Genomic DNA, 17,048 nt, shown 5'->3' with positions numbered 1-17,048 from the left:
TGATTTTGAACCCAGTGCTCTACTGAGTAGCTTAGATGTTCCGTCTTCTGAATGCCATCTGAAGGAACATCATCTGCAGCTTCTACTCCCCAGCTCCTACTCCACGGTTCTTCGATATTTAAAGAGAGCTACTATATTTTTTCCTGTGTCTGGAAGCTGCTGCAGTAGTTCAGGGGTGAGTTAACAAGGCTAATTAGAGTCAGTCTTGGAAGAAAAGAAATGAGCATCGTGAAGGATGCTTTCTGTTCTCTTCCTATGTGAGGGTAAAGGAGGTTCAAGATACCCCAAAGCATAAGGAGTTTTGATTTGGAGCAAGAGAAAAGGATATACCATTGATAGAGATAGAAAGTCAGGAGCAAGTTGGCACAATGGGAAATTCTTTGTCTCCGAGGAAGGGACAGGAGATCCCATGAAACTCATTCTTAACATGATTGAGAAGCACTTGACATTGGAAACAGGAAACTTCAGGTTTCAGGGCCCACTTGCATGTGTGTGTGTATGATGACTGAACCACTGTTTTTTGCAAGATCCTCCTCAAGTGTTCTGCATCATTCTGATGCTCTGATGTAACTTGTGATTACAAAACTGGCAGTCCCTTGGGATCATAAACCCCAAGCTCCTCAGAAGAACAGGAAAGCAAATCTCCTGAGTTTGTGTTCTCATTTTTTAAATCAGTTAACAGACTTTTACACAGAGTCTATATTATCTCAGTTCTACAACATGCTTGATTTGCAATTTCTGAGGCCTTAGAGAACAGTCGTGTTTTCCTGCCTAGATGGTTTCACATATTACACTAATCAGCCTCCTTGGGCCAGTATAATTATGCAAAATTAGTTGGTACCTTTATTCCTTGGCCTCCTCCCCTGGAGTCATTTTACTTTGAAGTTTATTGTCTTGTTCCAGCACTAGTATTTAAATAATAAATACAAAATTCCTAGGAGAATTCATTAAGAAATATCTGCAAAGTACTTTTAAAAACCTATGATAAATGCACTGTACAGCATTGAGGGAGAAGGGAGGTATCTGAAGCGAGCAAGATTAGCTGAACCAGGCCTGATGATCTATATAGTGACAGACAAACATACAAGAAAAAGGGTCAAGCCAGGAGGACTTTTTAAATGCATCTAATAATGATCTTGCCAAGTGCCTGCTTAAAACTCCAATGACTGCTTCCCATGAGCCTTCCTTGAGATGGCTTATAAGACCCTCCAATACCCTCCTGCCCCTCCTCTCTCACCCCTTGCCATTCTGCAGACAATGTGCTATAGTCAGATTAGCTTTGTGATCAGATGCACTTTGCTCTCATTGGCCGGCTCTAGCTCAAGATATGCTTTACTCACTCTCCTCACCACATTCCTCAGGCCCATCTAAGATTTGCTATCTGACCACTATGTCTCAGGTTCTAGGTCTTTTTGTCCATGAAGCTTCTCCTTGAATTCCTTTATACTAGATAGGCTGTTGTTTCTGCTCGTCTCTTATAACCCTTTTAATATAACAGTAATAGCTCTCTGCTGCATTCTTGTTTGGATTGTCTGCCTCCTACCCATCCTCAACTGGAAGCAGAGAATGTTCCGTTTCATCTTTATATGCCAAGAACTTAGCCCAATGCCTGGTAAAAAGTAGGGTTCCAATAAATATGTGTTACATGAATGAATGAATGATGAATGAGTTGCTAACAGAATGGCCCTTAAAAAAATCAATCTGTGTCTTAGAACACACACACACACACACACACACACACACACACACACACACACTCACCCAATATTTTCTTAAGTTTCAGGACACCTTCTTATGCAGGAATTAATTTATGTAGTACCCTGTTCTGACATTTATTATTGAAACAGTTGAATCCTGAAAAAACTCCGTCGACTAGTCAACATTTATGGGGACTCTGTTAAATGTTTAACAGTGAATTAAAGTTTTCTGGCTCTAAGCCAGTGAGGATGCAGAATAGAAGTTGAGTACTTTCAGTGATGTCTTAAGGTTTCCACAACAGCGTGACAAGTTTAGTAGCAAAATGTTAAATGCTTATCACAAAATCAGTTTCCCCCAAATTCTAGCAGTATATGTGTCCCCTGTTACAATTACAATCCTCTTCCCTTTCAAGACCCTTCTCTCCTGTACTTCCTTTGGTTCACCTCAATGCTTAAGTAGACAGAAGTCTAATGCTCATATGATTTTCTTGCAAGAAGCTGTTTGGTTTTGTGGTTTATTATGAAAAATAATTTTCCTAAATTTTGATGTATGGATAAAGTTCTAGTGATCTTATAGATGATCTAATATCATTATAACCCAGAGATATTGTAGTATAAGCTCTGGCAGTTGGTTTTTTTTTTTTCCTTTTTTGTAACGTAAGTTCCTGATTTACATTTTGATTTCTGAGGGATCTATTTCAAAGAGGCATCTACTGCAAAGAAACCTTATATAAACACATTGCCAGACACATGACTAGACACAGAGCCATCACACCTCCCCATACTGAGGCTCCTCTGTTTGAGATATTTATTTCAATAATTGGCCATTTGGGCCACTTGGGTTTTTTTTTCTTCCCATGCTTCAAATTCCTGCTCTTATGTTTTAAATTCACCAATAAAGATTGAGCCCTTGAAACCCTAGGCCCTACCCTCAACCTCAATGAAAGCAGAACACCCCAGCCCCTGTGTACAACCCTCATCCCTAACGGCACTGTGTGTGCTATGTAATTTCTAGATGTTGTAAGTAATAAACTTATATATTTTTTTCAATGTTTCCTGATTGTTGTTGCTGAAGGATATCTTGCAGTGATAGTAAGAACCACAGGATCAGTTCAGTTGTAATACTGGTTTGGAAGGAGAGATGTCTGGGAAGCTCACCGGGGCCCAGGCGAGTGCCCACAGGTATTTCTAGCTGATAGCATTACATTTGATAGCTGAGACCAGCACAAAATAGATATGAACTAAAATCTCAACCTCATCAGTTGTCGGGACTGTAAAATGGAGATGTCTGGTGAACGATCTAAGGGATAAGGCAGGAGAGGATGTTTCATAAGTCAGATTATTATGTAAATTTAAACATATCTGTTTCTTAATTCTTAGAAATATTCTGAAAGAGAATTGTCTGTCTGTGGTGAGCTTCCCAACATGGAAGGATCTGAGAGTTTGAAATTATTGAGATTTGGTTACTGAGATAAGGAATGAATAGCAGTTTTAGGATGAAGGACATGATCACTGAGAAAAGTAGGTCAAGCAGCCAAGAAGTCAGGATGTTAGATAGATTCGTATGTCAACACTGAATTTCATTAAGGATTATGACAGATAAAATTGGAAAGCATGCCAATGAACCTGGAAATAAGTACAAGAAAGAGGTGGCCTAGGGATCGGTGACATAACTCAGAGAAGTGGGTGGTATAGTTGTTAAGGAAAAGTAGTGTTTTTTAAAGTACTTGTATTTTATTAAGCATAGCAGCTATGTGAAAAATAATTCAGAGACACATCTATGAAGACAATATGTGGCACATGCTTTGGGGTTAACAGGGTCTCCACCAGCCTCTATTCCCACCAGCCTCTGTTCTCAACACGTAGGGAATGACTGTACTGTATCAAGTTCAATTTGATATCCCAAATGAATTATTGAAGAAGATCAGAGAAGGTCCCCCAAATTGTGGCACATGTGAATGATTCTTGAATACAACATTTTTTTTCTATGCTCCTTCTTTCATAATTTTTAGGTATTCTTCTAAATTCTGAGTATGAAAAAACTTCCTGTTCCTTGGTTTCTTTAACACATCTTCTCTGTTGTTCCTTTTTTTTTCTTAACTGGAAATATTTCAAGAGTATGTTCAGAATTTCACTCTCTAGTGAAGTTTCGATTTCTGTTCCAATCCAAAAATCACACTTGCATGTGCCTTCTTATGTAAGGTCTTTGCCTACTATGCCCTTTTTGATAGTTTGCTTTATTTCTCCTTATCTTTGAAATCCTGGCTTAAAATATGCCTCCCTCCCCTGACCTCCTAGTTCCCTCCTAGTTCCCTAGTTCCTACACACCCCGTTAAATGCACTCGCAGCATGTAACTCTGCTCCTAGCATTTATCAGCGCTAGAACTAAATGTTTAATGGAATAATTTTTTATTGTTTTCTGTCTTGACCACCACTGCCAGCATCATACTTGGTACTTTACATAGAGTGGGTGTTCAATCAATAATTACTCAATTAGTGAAGAAATGCAAGAATGAATGAGTAGTTCAGCATAGGGAAATACTATTCATCCATTAAGGATTCTATCACTAAGTGAAGAGATTACAAAGCAGTTTCAGAAAATTACACCACTTTTGTTAATAAAAATAAAAATTAGGGGTGCCTGGATGGCTCAGTTGGTTAAATGTTCAACTCTTAACTTCGGCTCAGGTCTTGATCTCACGGTTTGTGAATTCGAGCCCTGCATTGGGCTCTGCTCTGACAGTGCAGAGCCTGCTTGGGATTGTCTGTCTTCCTCTCTTTCTTCCCCTCTCCTGCTGGTGCTCTCTGTCTCTCTCAAAATAAATGAACTTAAAAAACAATAAGATAAAAACAAAAATTAAATGTCAAAATATCTACAAAATGTTAAAAAGTATTATTTCCAAGTGATAAAATTAAGGGAAATTTTATTTTCTCCTTTTTTAAGTCTTAATTGTATACATTTTCTATCATTAACATGTATTATCTCAGGACTAAACTAAGGACTTTAACCTACTTCACTTTTTAGAAGTCCTTTTCCTTATTTGGCTTCTCTCTATTATTTATTTTTTTAAGTTTATGTATTTATTTTGAGAGAGACAGAGAATGCGCACACGCACAAGCACAAGCCGGGGAGGGGCAGAGAGAGAGAATCTCTCCACGCTGTCAGTGCAGAGCCAGACGTGGGGCTCAATCTCACAACCATGAGATAGATCATGACCCGAGCCAAAAGCAGGTCAGACATTTAACCACTGAGCCACCGAGGCACTCCTGTCTTTCCTGTTTATTTAAATATGTGAAGTATCCTCTTCCCAAACTGCCATACAGCAACTACCATCTTAAATTGTACAAGATTTTACAAGCTTTATATACTTTAGTTTATTTGGCCTTCACAGAGACTATAGAATACACGCAGAACAGGTTTGTTCCCATTCTGCAGATGGGTCTGTGAATATACTTTTACAACAATACTTAGTAATTTCTTCCTTTCCTACTGCTACATCCTCCAAAGTTCTTATCACTAAAAAGCACTTACTCATATCTAAACTTAGAAAGGCAGATATTTATGTTGTTTTATCTTTGAGGAATGAATTTGTCAGAGAAGTGAGTCAAGATTTTATCCTACGCTCCGCTTTAACCATTTCACAAGAACTATTTAGGGAGTTGAAATTTCTGTGATTATGAACTTTTTCCTTCATTCAGTAAATACTGAGCAATTTGCAGAGTGCATTACAGTTACAAGGATGAAGTATTTTCCCTGGCATCATGGATCTTGCAGTTTATGGGAAGATAAGCACACAAGGAAACACACGATTAGATTTGGAAAAAGCTAAAGTGGCAAAAAACCCGGATGTAATGAACGAGACTAACAAGAAGGGTTTCACTTAGATTGGAAGGGCAAGGAAAGGACTTCCTGAGGTATGAGAGACCATTATCCAGGTGAAGAGCGGGAGGGAGGGTGTTTCAATCAGAGAGAATAGAATGTGCAAACACCCTGAGGAAAGAAGAGTTTGGAGCATCTTGAGGAAATAAGAAGGGTTTGCAAGAGCAGAGAAAAGTAAGCACAAGAGTGGCACGAGATGAAGCAGGGGAGATAAAATACATCTCTTCTCTTTCCATTAAATGAGCTTTTACTATATTTGCAGAAATCAGCCTTTACTATATTTGCAGAAATCAGGCTGATTTGTCAGCCTTTGTTGTGATAAGTCAGCCTCTCTCATTAGCCCTTTCTATCGATTCCCTGCATTAACTATAAGATGAGTTACCTTCTTACGTAGAAAAGCCAACTTCACCTTGTGTATTGTCCTCACTTTGTGCACGGCACAGAGAAAATTGAGATTGTTACTGTGATGTAGGAGAGTATTTCTTAATTAGCAAATTACTAAATTATTATCCTTACTATTTATCTTTAGTTTTTATAAGTTCCTAGAACCTTGTATCTATGATTCTATATAGAGTTGGTCATAAATATGTTCTTAATTAAGGTGTCGGGCAATTTATTTATGAAGAAATGAAATGACACTAATGAAACCTTAAATTGCTGTGGAAATTCCATAGTTAAAGGATACTCTAGCAGAATTTTGAAATATAAGAAATACTAACCAATTGTACATTTGGATTTTCATTTACTGGGATCTTAATCACATTTTATCAATATACCTTTCTCAGAGCAGAGCATATAAGCACAAAGTCATTTAGTGAGAAAAATAGATGGCACTTAGGAGTGTAACTCATCCAGATGACAGAACTGGATAGATTAATCATTTCTGTATATTTCTTTGTATATTCTCAATCCATGTAAAAGATGAGATTCCCAAGGGAAGGCATGTAGAGGCCATCTAAGCTTGGGGAAAGGAAACCCCTTGCTGTTTAGTACAGAACAAAGCAACCAGGAAGGAGAGAAATGCAATCACTGAAATAAGAGTATCACCAGAAGCGTCTGTGTAATTGAACTTCCAGACATCAGCAGTCAATAGTGCCACAGTCAATGTATACACTTATTCGTCTGTTTGTGAAGGAGAGAAAAACTGACAAATGTCATTGGATTGGATTTAAAGACAACTTTTGGTGATTTTATAGATATAACTTTCTAAAAAAAATCAAAATTTAGACACATGTATATTTGGGTGTTTTCTTAACTATCTCAGTTCTATAACTGACACATATTACACACTGGCCAACAGAATATTCACTTTGCCTGTAGATGGTAAAATGTCCATTATCAGTGTAACATATTAAGAAAATTCTCAGACTCAAATGCAATGTTAGGCTAAACATGGGGGAATTTTTATAGCTCAGACACTGTTCTTGCTTTGAGTATATTTGGTATTGCTGCTCTTAATAAAGAGTGTGTTTGCAGAACATTATATATATACCTTTTTTAAAACAGAAATGAGTCTGTCTCAAAGACCACAGTTGCATTGTGAAGATTTATTCTCTAAGGGCATAAAACACATGTGATGTTCTTAACACTTCTATTTGTTTTTTAGGAATCAATTCCAGATAAGCCTCCTGAGTCTTGATAAGTCAATTTTAGGTACACTTTTGGAATGTTCTCATGCTCTATGATCATTGGTCTCAACATAAGAATCTTTCCACAGATCTTTCAAAACCTATCACATAGACTATTTGTGACAGTTAGCTAAATTAATTCTATAATGACTGAAGCCTGGATTTCCTTATTTGTGAAATTAAAACATATCTATTTTCTCTTGGACGTTACCAATATAATAACAATTTTCTTAAGGAAATACTATGGGCGTGGCCAAATCAATCTTCTCTATAATATCTGGTCTATCTGTGTCAACTGATAATCTGTTTTTGGAAATGGTCTCATTCCAGTTACTTCGCATGCATTCCCTCTAGGGCATGGAAGCTATTTTTGAAGACAATCCAAGGATGTTCACAAATGGCTGAGTCTTAGGGAAATCTACAGAGCCAAATGTTTGTGTAGCACTGGCTAAGCATTCTGGAGTGCCATGGTACTCTAGGAAGAAAGCTTTATTTTTTAAAATTCTGATTATGAGCATCTCTGATTAACAGCAGAAACGTATTGCATATACTAGAAAGGCAGAACTATGTATCAAAAATGGTGAACTTTTAATAAGCCTATACTTTTATTTATTATTATTATTATTTTTAATGTTTCTATTTGAGAGGGAGAAAAACAGAGTACAAGCGGGGGAAGGGCAGACAGACAGAGACAGAATCCAAAGGAGGCTCCAGGCTCTGAGCTGTCAACACAGAGCCCGATGCGGGGCAGAAACCACGAGCCATGAGATCATGACCTGGGCCAAAGCTGGACGCTTAACCGACTGAGCCACCCAGGCACCCCAATAATCCTATACTTTTAAACATCCTACTTTTCAATTCTTAATTCAGAAAAGCCAAGCATGAAAAAGTAACATTTCATGTAGTAATCAGTCCTTAAATTAGAAATCTTGATAGGGTCTGTTGGTCTGTTTGACATCATTTTGCCATTTGACTTTGGTATTTTAACTAGCATTTGCTCCTGAATCTTAGTGTGGTAGCTACACAGACAAAAACCTTAGGTCATTAGTCTAGTTAGTTCAGTTAATTGAAGAATACATTTCTAATGTGAATAAAGTCATTAAATCTCCTAGAAGCCAATTGCCTCTGTTCTAAGGGCACAGTCTACACGGAAATAATAGCAAGTCTTTTTATTATGTGTATCTTTAGCCCCAAGGTAAACTCAGTTGAGAAAATGAGGATGACAGAGCTCAAACCTATCAGCATTAGTGAAAAAGCAGCTCGGTTCATACATTCTTCTAACAATATATGGGAATACTATCTTCACATAGAAAAAAACCACAATTATTGACGTCATAGCCTCTTGTAATTAGATCAATCATCAGTTGCTTTTACTTATATAGTTACATATCTATAAAGTATATTTGTGGAGAAGAAAGGTAGAAAAAGGAAAAAAGATACTACATCAGAGAAAACAATATTGTGAGATTGGGATAGAAGGGAACTTAGACAACATCAGTCTTCATTTTACAAAAGAGAAGACTGAGGCTGGAAAGAATGAGTGAGTGACTTATCCACTGTCACTAGGAAGGATTATAGGAAAAAAAAAAAAAAACTAAGAGTCAGTGCTGACTCTTAATTTTATGTCACTTTGACTGAGCCACCATACCCAGATATGTGGTCAAACATTCTGCTGGATGTTTCTGTGATGGTGTTTTTAGATGAGATGAACATTTAAATCAGTGGACTTTAAAGCAGATTACCTTCTCTAATGTGAGTGCGCCTCCTTCAGTTAGTTGAAGGCTTGAATAGAACAAAAAGACTGACCTCCCCAAAGGAGGAAGGAATTCTGCAGAAGACAGCCTTTGGACTTGAACTGGCTCATCCCTGATCTATAGCCTGCCAGCCCACCCTGCCGATTTAGCAGCTTCCATAATCCCGTGAGCCAATATCTTGAGATAAATCTCTCACACATCTTATTGGTTCTGCTTCTCTGAACTAATAGAGCAATGTAAATTACATATGCCTACAAGTGAAGAGAATGGGTAAAAACATCAAGGGTCTTCCCTTCCAAACTCTTTTTTTTCTTTTTAACTCCTTGGATTGGTCCTGCAAAAACCAGAGCAATAAACATCTTCATGTACTACAAAGAGATGGCATTTCGGTCATGAAGTAGCTTTCTCATCTTCTTCTATTATGAAGTGTTCAACTCAGTAGTCTCAACAAACCACATAATTCTAAGGGTGTTCATTTTCTAAGAACTTAGCAAAAATTATCTTCGTATTGCAGAGGGGAAGGATCAGTAGCCGGGTACCCAAATCACATAGGTATATGTGGTTATTCATCCCTCTTGCCTGTCCTATGCTAGTCTCACTGAGCTTGTCTTTCTATGAAGTGTATCTCTAGCTTCACCTTGACCATGACACTTTGTTTTTGGCTACAGCTCAGATGGAACTCTCCCTTCTCAAACTCCTTTTTCACTTTAGCTCTTATGCCCCATCATTTTCTATCTGAGTCACTCAATATAGTGTTTAATCCTATTGTCTTATTCTTTTTTATTTTTTTAGTGTTTATTTTTGAGAGAGAAAGAAAGAGACTGAGTGCAAGCAGGGGAGGAACAGAGAGAGAGGAAGATGCAGAATCTGAAGTAGGATCCAGGCTCTGAGCTGTCAGCACAGAGCCTGACACGGGGCTTGAACTCACAAACTGTGAGATCATGACCTGAGCTGAAGTCAGAGGCTTAACCGACTGAGCCACCCAGGCGCCCCCCCTATTGTCTTATTCTTTAAGATGAAAGAGAGACATTAATGCATAGAGAGTGTGCCTAAGTGACTTCATCCTGTAGGAATTGATCATACAAATCGTGTCGTTATGGGACTCAGATTTCAGCAGGAAGCATGATTATAGAAATGTGAACCTGGACTCCGCTTCTAGAGAATTTAGGTAAGTAGGGTATAAGATATGAGGAACCCAGAGCTTGGTAGGGGTACCAACATATACTGACATCTCCCTTATCCCAACAGTTGGAGCACCATGTCTTAGTATATAATGGTGCACAGAGTTACAGTCATTTCCCAGGCCTACTCCTGAACAGGGTCTTGAATCTTATACACAGTGGGAAGGACAAAAATAAAAAGCTGGAACATCAAAGGCCCTTGCTTTTTGAAGCAGGAAGATTTTAGAAAAGTGGGAGCATACATCACTGTCAAATTTAGTAGAGTGAGTATGACAGTTTGGCTTCCCAAAGGAGAATAAAAATGGAAATGGAGAACACTTTTAAGGGGCTTCATTAAGTGTTTGGTATAGCAGGCTGACAGAGCAATACTTTTCATAGCTGGGCAGACAATTTTCAGTACGGTGCAGATGTAGGGAGTTGCAGTGGTCTCTCTTGAGAGTCCCGCTAAAGGCCAGTGGACAGCCATGACAGGGTGTGGATGGTGGTGAAGTGGGAGTCATAGGCGGGAGACTTGGAAAGAGGAAGCCGTGGTGTGGTCTCCCAGCTAGAGGCAGCATGGAGCTACATCCATTAAGGTAGCAGCACCATTATTGTAGAATCAGTAGTAGCCAATAGGGATTTGGGGTGAATTATGGAACTTGAGGGCCCCTATGGGGGAAAATATGATGTAAACTCAAACAAAAGCAGAAGTGGAGTGTTGGTAAAATTCATGACCTGGCCCCATGTGACGTGCAAAAGAGCTCTTGGGGAGGTGAGGCTCTCCAAGGAGTTCTGTACTGTGGATCTTCCCCAGCCCTAGTCTGTTCTGTTCTTTTTTAAAATTTTTTTTTCAACGTTTATTTATTTTTGGGACAGAGAGAGACAGAGCATGAACAGGGGAGGGGCAGAGAGAGAGGGAGACACAGAATTGGAAACAGGCTCCAGGCTCTGAGCCATCAGCCCAGAGCCTGACGCGGGGCTCGAACTCCCGGACCGCGAGATCGTGACCTGGCTGAAGTCGGACGCTTAACCGACTGCGCCACCCAGGCGCCCCAAGTCTGTTCTGTTCTTAAAAACACTCCTTCTTTAAAAGCAAAAGTCTTTTATTTTTTATTTATTTATTTATTTATTTTTTTTTGCAAAAGTCTTTTAAAGCCCAGCACTACCTTCCAGCTCTGTGATTCCAGATGTTTCTGGGGTAGTATTGGATAACAAGCAGCAAAACTTTCATTAGCCCAGGGCTTCATTTTAGAAAAAGACCGCTTTCTGTCTTTACTTCTTTCTGTGTCTCCTTGAGAAAATGAGGCCCGATTAGTGAAGTGCTTCTGGGAGAATTCCACTGTCTTGCATTTAGAATCCCTTTGGGTGGAATTCAGGAAGAAATATGCAGGAGAAACCTCACTTTTCAAAGTGTGCCTTGTTTGCATGATGCTCATATAGATCACTTAGTATCAGTTATCCTATTAACCACAGCTTCTCACTGCACACTCTCTAAATGCCATCCTAACATGCATTTCATAGCATTTGGTTGCTGGTTTTGCTGCTTTTCAGTTCTGAAGGGATGCCTATCTCTGACAGAGGCTCAGGTCTTTATACATTAATGATTGTGGGGCTCGATGTCATGCCAGGAGGAAAGGCACAGGCTATACTTCAAACAGAAACGCGATTAATCTTAAACACATCAAGATGTTAAGTTTTGTCTGGAGACATTACCACGTCTTCATTAACATCCTGTTTCCTCTCCAAAATATAGTGGAGGTTATGAACTATTCTATAACCCTTAGATACGTAAAACTCAGCATTAAAACAATGCCAGTATTCGAGTTTCTAGAGAAAAAAAATTAAGAAAAAGTCTGAGAAATTTTTAAACAACGTAAAACATCTGATTCATTATCATTAGCAAAGCATTTCTCAGGTTTAAGAGCATAAATAATATTGATTATAAAAGTATAGATCTTTTTATACTGCTTAACACTGTGACTTCCATCTTGTTCATACTCCTTTTGCCCCATCATTCACCCTAACGAAGCCAGTTGCCACGTTCTGAGCTGCCGCATGGACCCATGTGGCAAAAAACCGAGGGCAGCCTCTAGCCCACAGCCAAGACAGAGTTGAAGTCCTCAGTCCAAGAGCCTGCAATGGACTTAATTCTATCAAAACCCACGGAGAAAATTTGCAAGCAGATCCTGCACCAGCAGAATCTTGAGATGATTCTGGTCCTAGCCTATACTTTAAGAGACCTTGACCTTGAGCTAGAGGACTCAACTGAGTTGTGCTCAGATTTGTGACCCACAGAAACTGTAAGATAATAAATGTTGTTTTAAGCCTCTAAATTTAGGGATTAATTGGATACACAGCAGTAGATAGCTTATACATATTTGATAAAATGTTCCGAGTGGATATGAATCTTCCTCACCCCTAAATGATACCACTCATTTGGGGAGTTAATCATGAATTATCTTGCATTGTTTTCTTAGTGTTAACTGGTCATTTGTTAAATGGTGTTCTGCAGAATCCTAAGGGAGTTGTGCGTATGTGTATGAGTATGTGTATGCTTGAGTGTATGCGGTGTGTGTCTATTTAGGAGAAAAGTTTAAATGATGAAGCTAAATGAGCAGGGCTCGGGGTCCATTTCCCCTGCCTTAACTAGAACAATTCCTCCTTTACCTTCTAAGTGTATTAGGATATGACATAATGTTTAATTGGAGAAGAAAGGTGCTGTTTAAAATTTTTTTAATTATGTACTTAAATATTTCACGTATTCTGTCTTGTACACCATTGAATTTAATTCAGTGTATGCTTTTTAAAGACCAGGAACTATGAGATATTTTAGACAATCTGGAATTTTCCTTCAGATATCCAAATCTAAAGCTTCCAACCTACATCTCTTAAATCCCACTTTGTACAATATACCCCAGTAAAATAAAGCTAGAGAGTCTGTAAATCAGGCAATAGCATTACCACTTTACAACTTAAAATTGTGATTAGCATGACAAATTTAGGGAATAAAATTGATTCTATGCTTGAATGACCATTTAAACTATAAAATAAAAGAATCTCAGAGTTGAAAGAGATCATAAAGGTTATGATCATTGAAAATCCCACCTGGTATATTGACCTCCCTGTGAGCCTTTTATGAAATTGCTAGTCTCTTCTTGAAAAACTCCTGTAATACCAAACTAGAGATTTTAAAAACAAGTTAATGAGTTGGACTGAAGATATTATCCCTGAAAATCCAGAATTTTGGCTCATACATCCTCAATAAGAATTCAGTAAGCTTAATGTAACAGGTAAAGCCACTGCCTGTGAAAGTAAAACATCCTATAACAGGGTACAACACAGTACATTAATTCATTCATTTGTACTTTTATTTATTATTCTCCACGGCTCATACAAATTTTCAAAAAGGTTGTCTACATTCACCTACTCCTCTCCCCTTTCTCAACCTTCCATGCATTACTCAACACTCTACACTATATTCATCACTTACACCACTCCACTGAAATCGTTCTTGCTAAGATTAACAATGATTTTATATGACAGTATTTCTTCCTGAAACTCCCTTATACTTGTTTCAACACTTAGAAAGCCAAATCAGCAAGATGTACTTTACCAGATACTGAAGGTAAAAGGAAATGAGAGCCAAACATAATTCCTAGATGCTCTGTTTTAATAACCTGGTTACCGCCTCTTTTTCTATCTTTATCCCAAGGAAATTTCTAGGAGGCTTGCTTAGATTTTCCCCTCTTCTTAATATCTCTTAGACCCCATTGTGATGATTTCAGGACTCTGTAGAGAAAGAACCAAAAACAAAAGAGAGAGAGAGAGGGAGAGATGTTTGCCGAAGAGAGAGAAAAATTAACAGAAGCTTAAGGAAAGAGAGAGCAGAAATAAAAGGAGGAGTTTGATTGGGGGTTGAAAGTGAGAAGTGACAGGAGAAAGATCTGGGCATGGCTAAGGTAGGCAAGGGACTTGATTAGCAGTTAGAAAAATGAAAAGAATGTTAAGAGGTGTATGTTGTTGGGGCGCCTGGGTGGTTCAGTCTGTTAAGCATCCTACCCAACTTCGGCTCAGGTCACGATCTCACGGTTCATGGGTTTGAGCCCCATGTCAGGCTCTGCACTGACAGCATGGAGCCTGCTTGGAATTCTCTGTCTGCCTCTCTCTCTGCCCCTTCCCCATGCACTCTCTCTCAAAATAAAGAAACTTAAAAAACAAAGTGTGCATTATCAATTGGACCTTCTTTATGTTCTAAAAGAGCACCAAAGAAGATCAAAAGATGAGAATTAAAAATTGTTTTCATCAGGTACACTATATATTCTTTTTATGTCACCTGGGCTGAAACTTGTAGGATCCCAAGACTGATTCAGATAACATATAATTAGTATCCTTACACTAGGGTAAAGGTGCCCCTTTCCTTGGTCCTGTGATTTGAGATTTCCCTACCTTACCTCTCTGGCCACATCCAATCTTACAGGACAAGAAGTCTGTAGGGCCAATATAATGGACCACACAGAGCCATAACTCCCAAGTTCCAAGTACACTGAACCCTGTAACACTCTCTCCAAATGTCATCACATCTAGTTCCAGAGCCCAGATGGTTATTTTTTGTGGTCCCACCTTCCAGAGAGTGGTTGTAACACCTCGTGTGACTCAAGGAGTGGCAAGAGACAATTGTTTGCTGAAGAGAAATAAATGGGTTTTGAATGTGAGGCTCTAGTTATGTGCATGCATGCAAGGCCCTTTGTAATATGTAATGGAAACAGGGATAAAAAGAGAAGGGATGTTGGGCCATCGACTGAAAAGCCAGGAATTGGAGCCAGGGAGTGGAATACCTCATAATACCATTCTAGAATGGACTAAGGAATCCAAGAATTTCAAATTCAAACCTAGGTTGTTATAAAGTTTGGAAGATAGTCTATATTTTACTTGATAGTTTGTCAACTTGTTTTCTAACTTTTAAATATTTAATATTTATATTTAAAATATTTTAAAGCATTAATAATTTCAATATGACATTTGGGCCTTCATTTCAACCTTTCCTCTGGGTCCTGCAGATGCTAGATGTAGGCTTTTATGTTATTATTATATTTTGAATGGTGTGAGGGGGATGAACAAGATGAGAAAAACATTTGAGGTAGAATTTTATATACATGGAGGTGTGAAACAGACTAGCATATTTGTCTAGTTTTACAACCTCTGCCTTTTGATTGATTGTTTAATCCATTCACACTAATGTTGTTATCAACATAGTTATGTTTATATGTGCCATTTTATTTTTTTATTTTCTAAGTGTCTCATATCTTTTTTGTGGCTCTGTTTTTCTTTAACTGCTTTCTTCACATGAGGTTAATATTTTCTAATGTATCATAATATTTCTTAAATGATTTTTTTCACTACTTTTGAGGTTTTGGTTTGGGGCTTGAAGTTTTTTTGGTGTTAGCTCTGGAGTTTACCATACACATCTTAATTTATCAGAATTAGTTTCAGATTCATATTAGCTTAATTGTAAGAACACATAGAAACATCTCTCCTATATAGTTCTATTCCCTTTTCCTTCTTTTTGTGGTATTATTGTTATACATATTATATCAATTAATTTTACAAACCCAGTAATACAGTGTTCTAATTATGACTTTATCATCTTAGTCATTTTCTTAGCCCATTATAGCTTTGCTCCTACCCACCTCCTTTGTGCTGTTATTGGCAAATGTATTATATTTCTATACAAGTCCAATGATATAATAGACATATTTTTATATAATTGCTTTATAGATCAGTTTAGAGAAGGAAGGAGAAAATTATCTACTTATGCTGTCTTTCATAATTACAGTTACCTTTACGGGTGCTTTTTATTTTATTTTATTTTATTTTATTTTATTTTATTTTATTTTATTTTATTTTATTTTTTGTATGTGTGGATGCAAGATGCCATCTGGAGTCATTTGCATTTAGCCAAAGAAATTTCTAGTATTCCTAATAAGGTGGGTCTATCAACAAGAAATTCTGTTTTGTTTATCCAGGAATGTCTACTTTTCACCTTCATTTTTAAAGACAGCCTTGCTGGATATAGAATTCTTGGTGAACAGATTTGGTGGGACTTTTTGGAGGGGTACTTTGAATATGTTATCCTATTGCCTTCAGGCCTCCATTGTTTCTGCTGGGAGAATCCGCTGTTAACCTTCTTGGGATTCCCGTATATAAGTAATAAGTCATTTTTCTTTTGCTGCTTTCAGGATTTTGTCTTTGACTTTTTAGCATTTTTACTGTGATGTATCAGTTTATAGATCCTACTTGAAGTTTGTTTATTCTACTTGGGATCTGTTGAGCTTCTTGAATGTATAGGTTAGTGTTTTTAAAAAAAAAAAAAAAGAGGGAGTTTTTGACCATTATTTCTTAGAAAATTTTTTCTACCCCTTTCTTTCTCTCTGAATGACATCGTCACCTTAGGAGCCAAGCAGTTGGTGGGAGAGTAGGGGATGGGCAGTAAGTAGCCTGAGGTCTCCTCCGTTTGCTTTTCATCAAGAGCCAGGGCAAGAGTGATAAAGTCCCTAATATTGTCAGCAGTTCCTTGCCCTAAGTAGAGCCTTCATTCCATGAGCAGTGATTTGGCAGAAGGAAGCCCCATCTGAAATTTAATATCGACGATAGGTACTTGGGGGCAAGGTGGAGAAATGACGATGTCCTGTCCCTCCCAGGAAGAAAGCCCCTTGACTGGGGGCTGGAGTGAGAGAGAGCCCTTTGTTCTTTAGACACATCTAAAACAGAGAGTCTGCCTCACTGAGCTGAGAGAAGGCAGAAGGGAGGAGTCTTGGCTCAAATATTACAGATTCATGCTTTTCTTACCAAATTTTCCCAAATAAATGTTTCTTCATTTGCTATTTTCCCTTAGAGCCATTTTCAGAGTCCTTAAAATGATTGATTTTTGA

This window comes from Lynx rufus, unplaced genomic scaffold (assembly GCF_022079265.1).
Source record: "Lynx rufus isolate CCGP_SWC_20201006 ecotype Redwood Valley unplaced genomic scaffold, mLynRuf1.p SCAF_4, whole genome shotgun sequence".
NCBI lineage: Eukaryota > Metazoa > Chordata > Mammalia > Carnivora > Felidae > Lynx > Lynx rufus.
Note: the sequence above shows the minus strand (reverse complement) of the source record.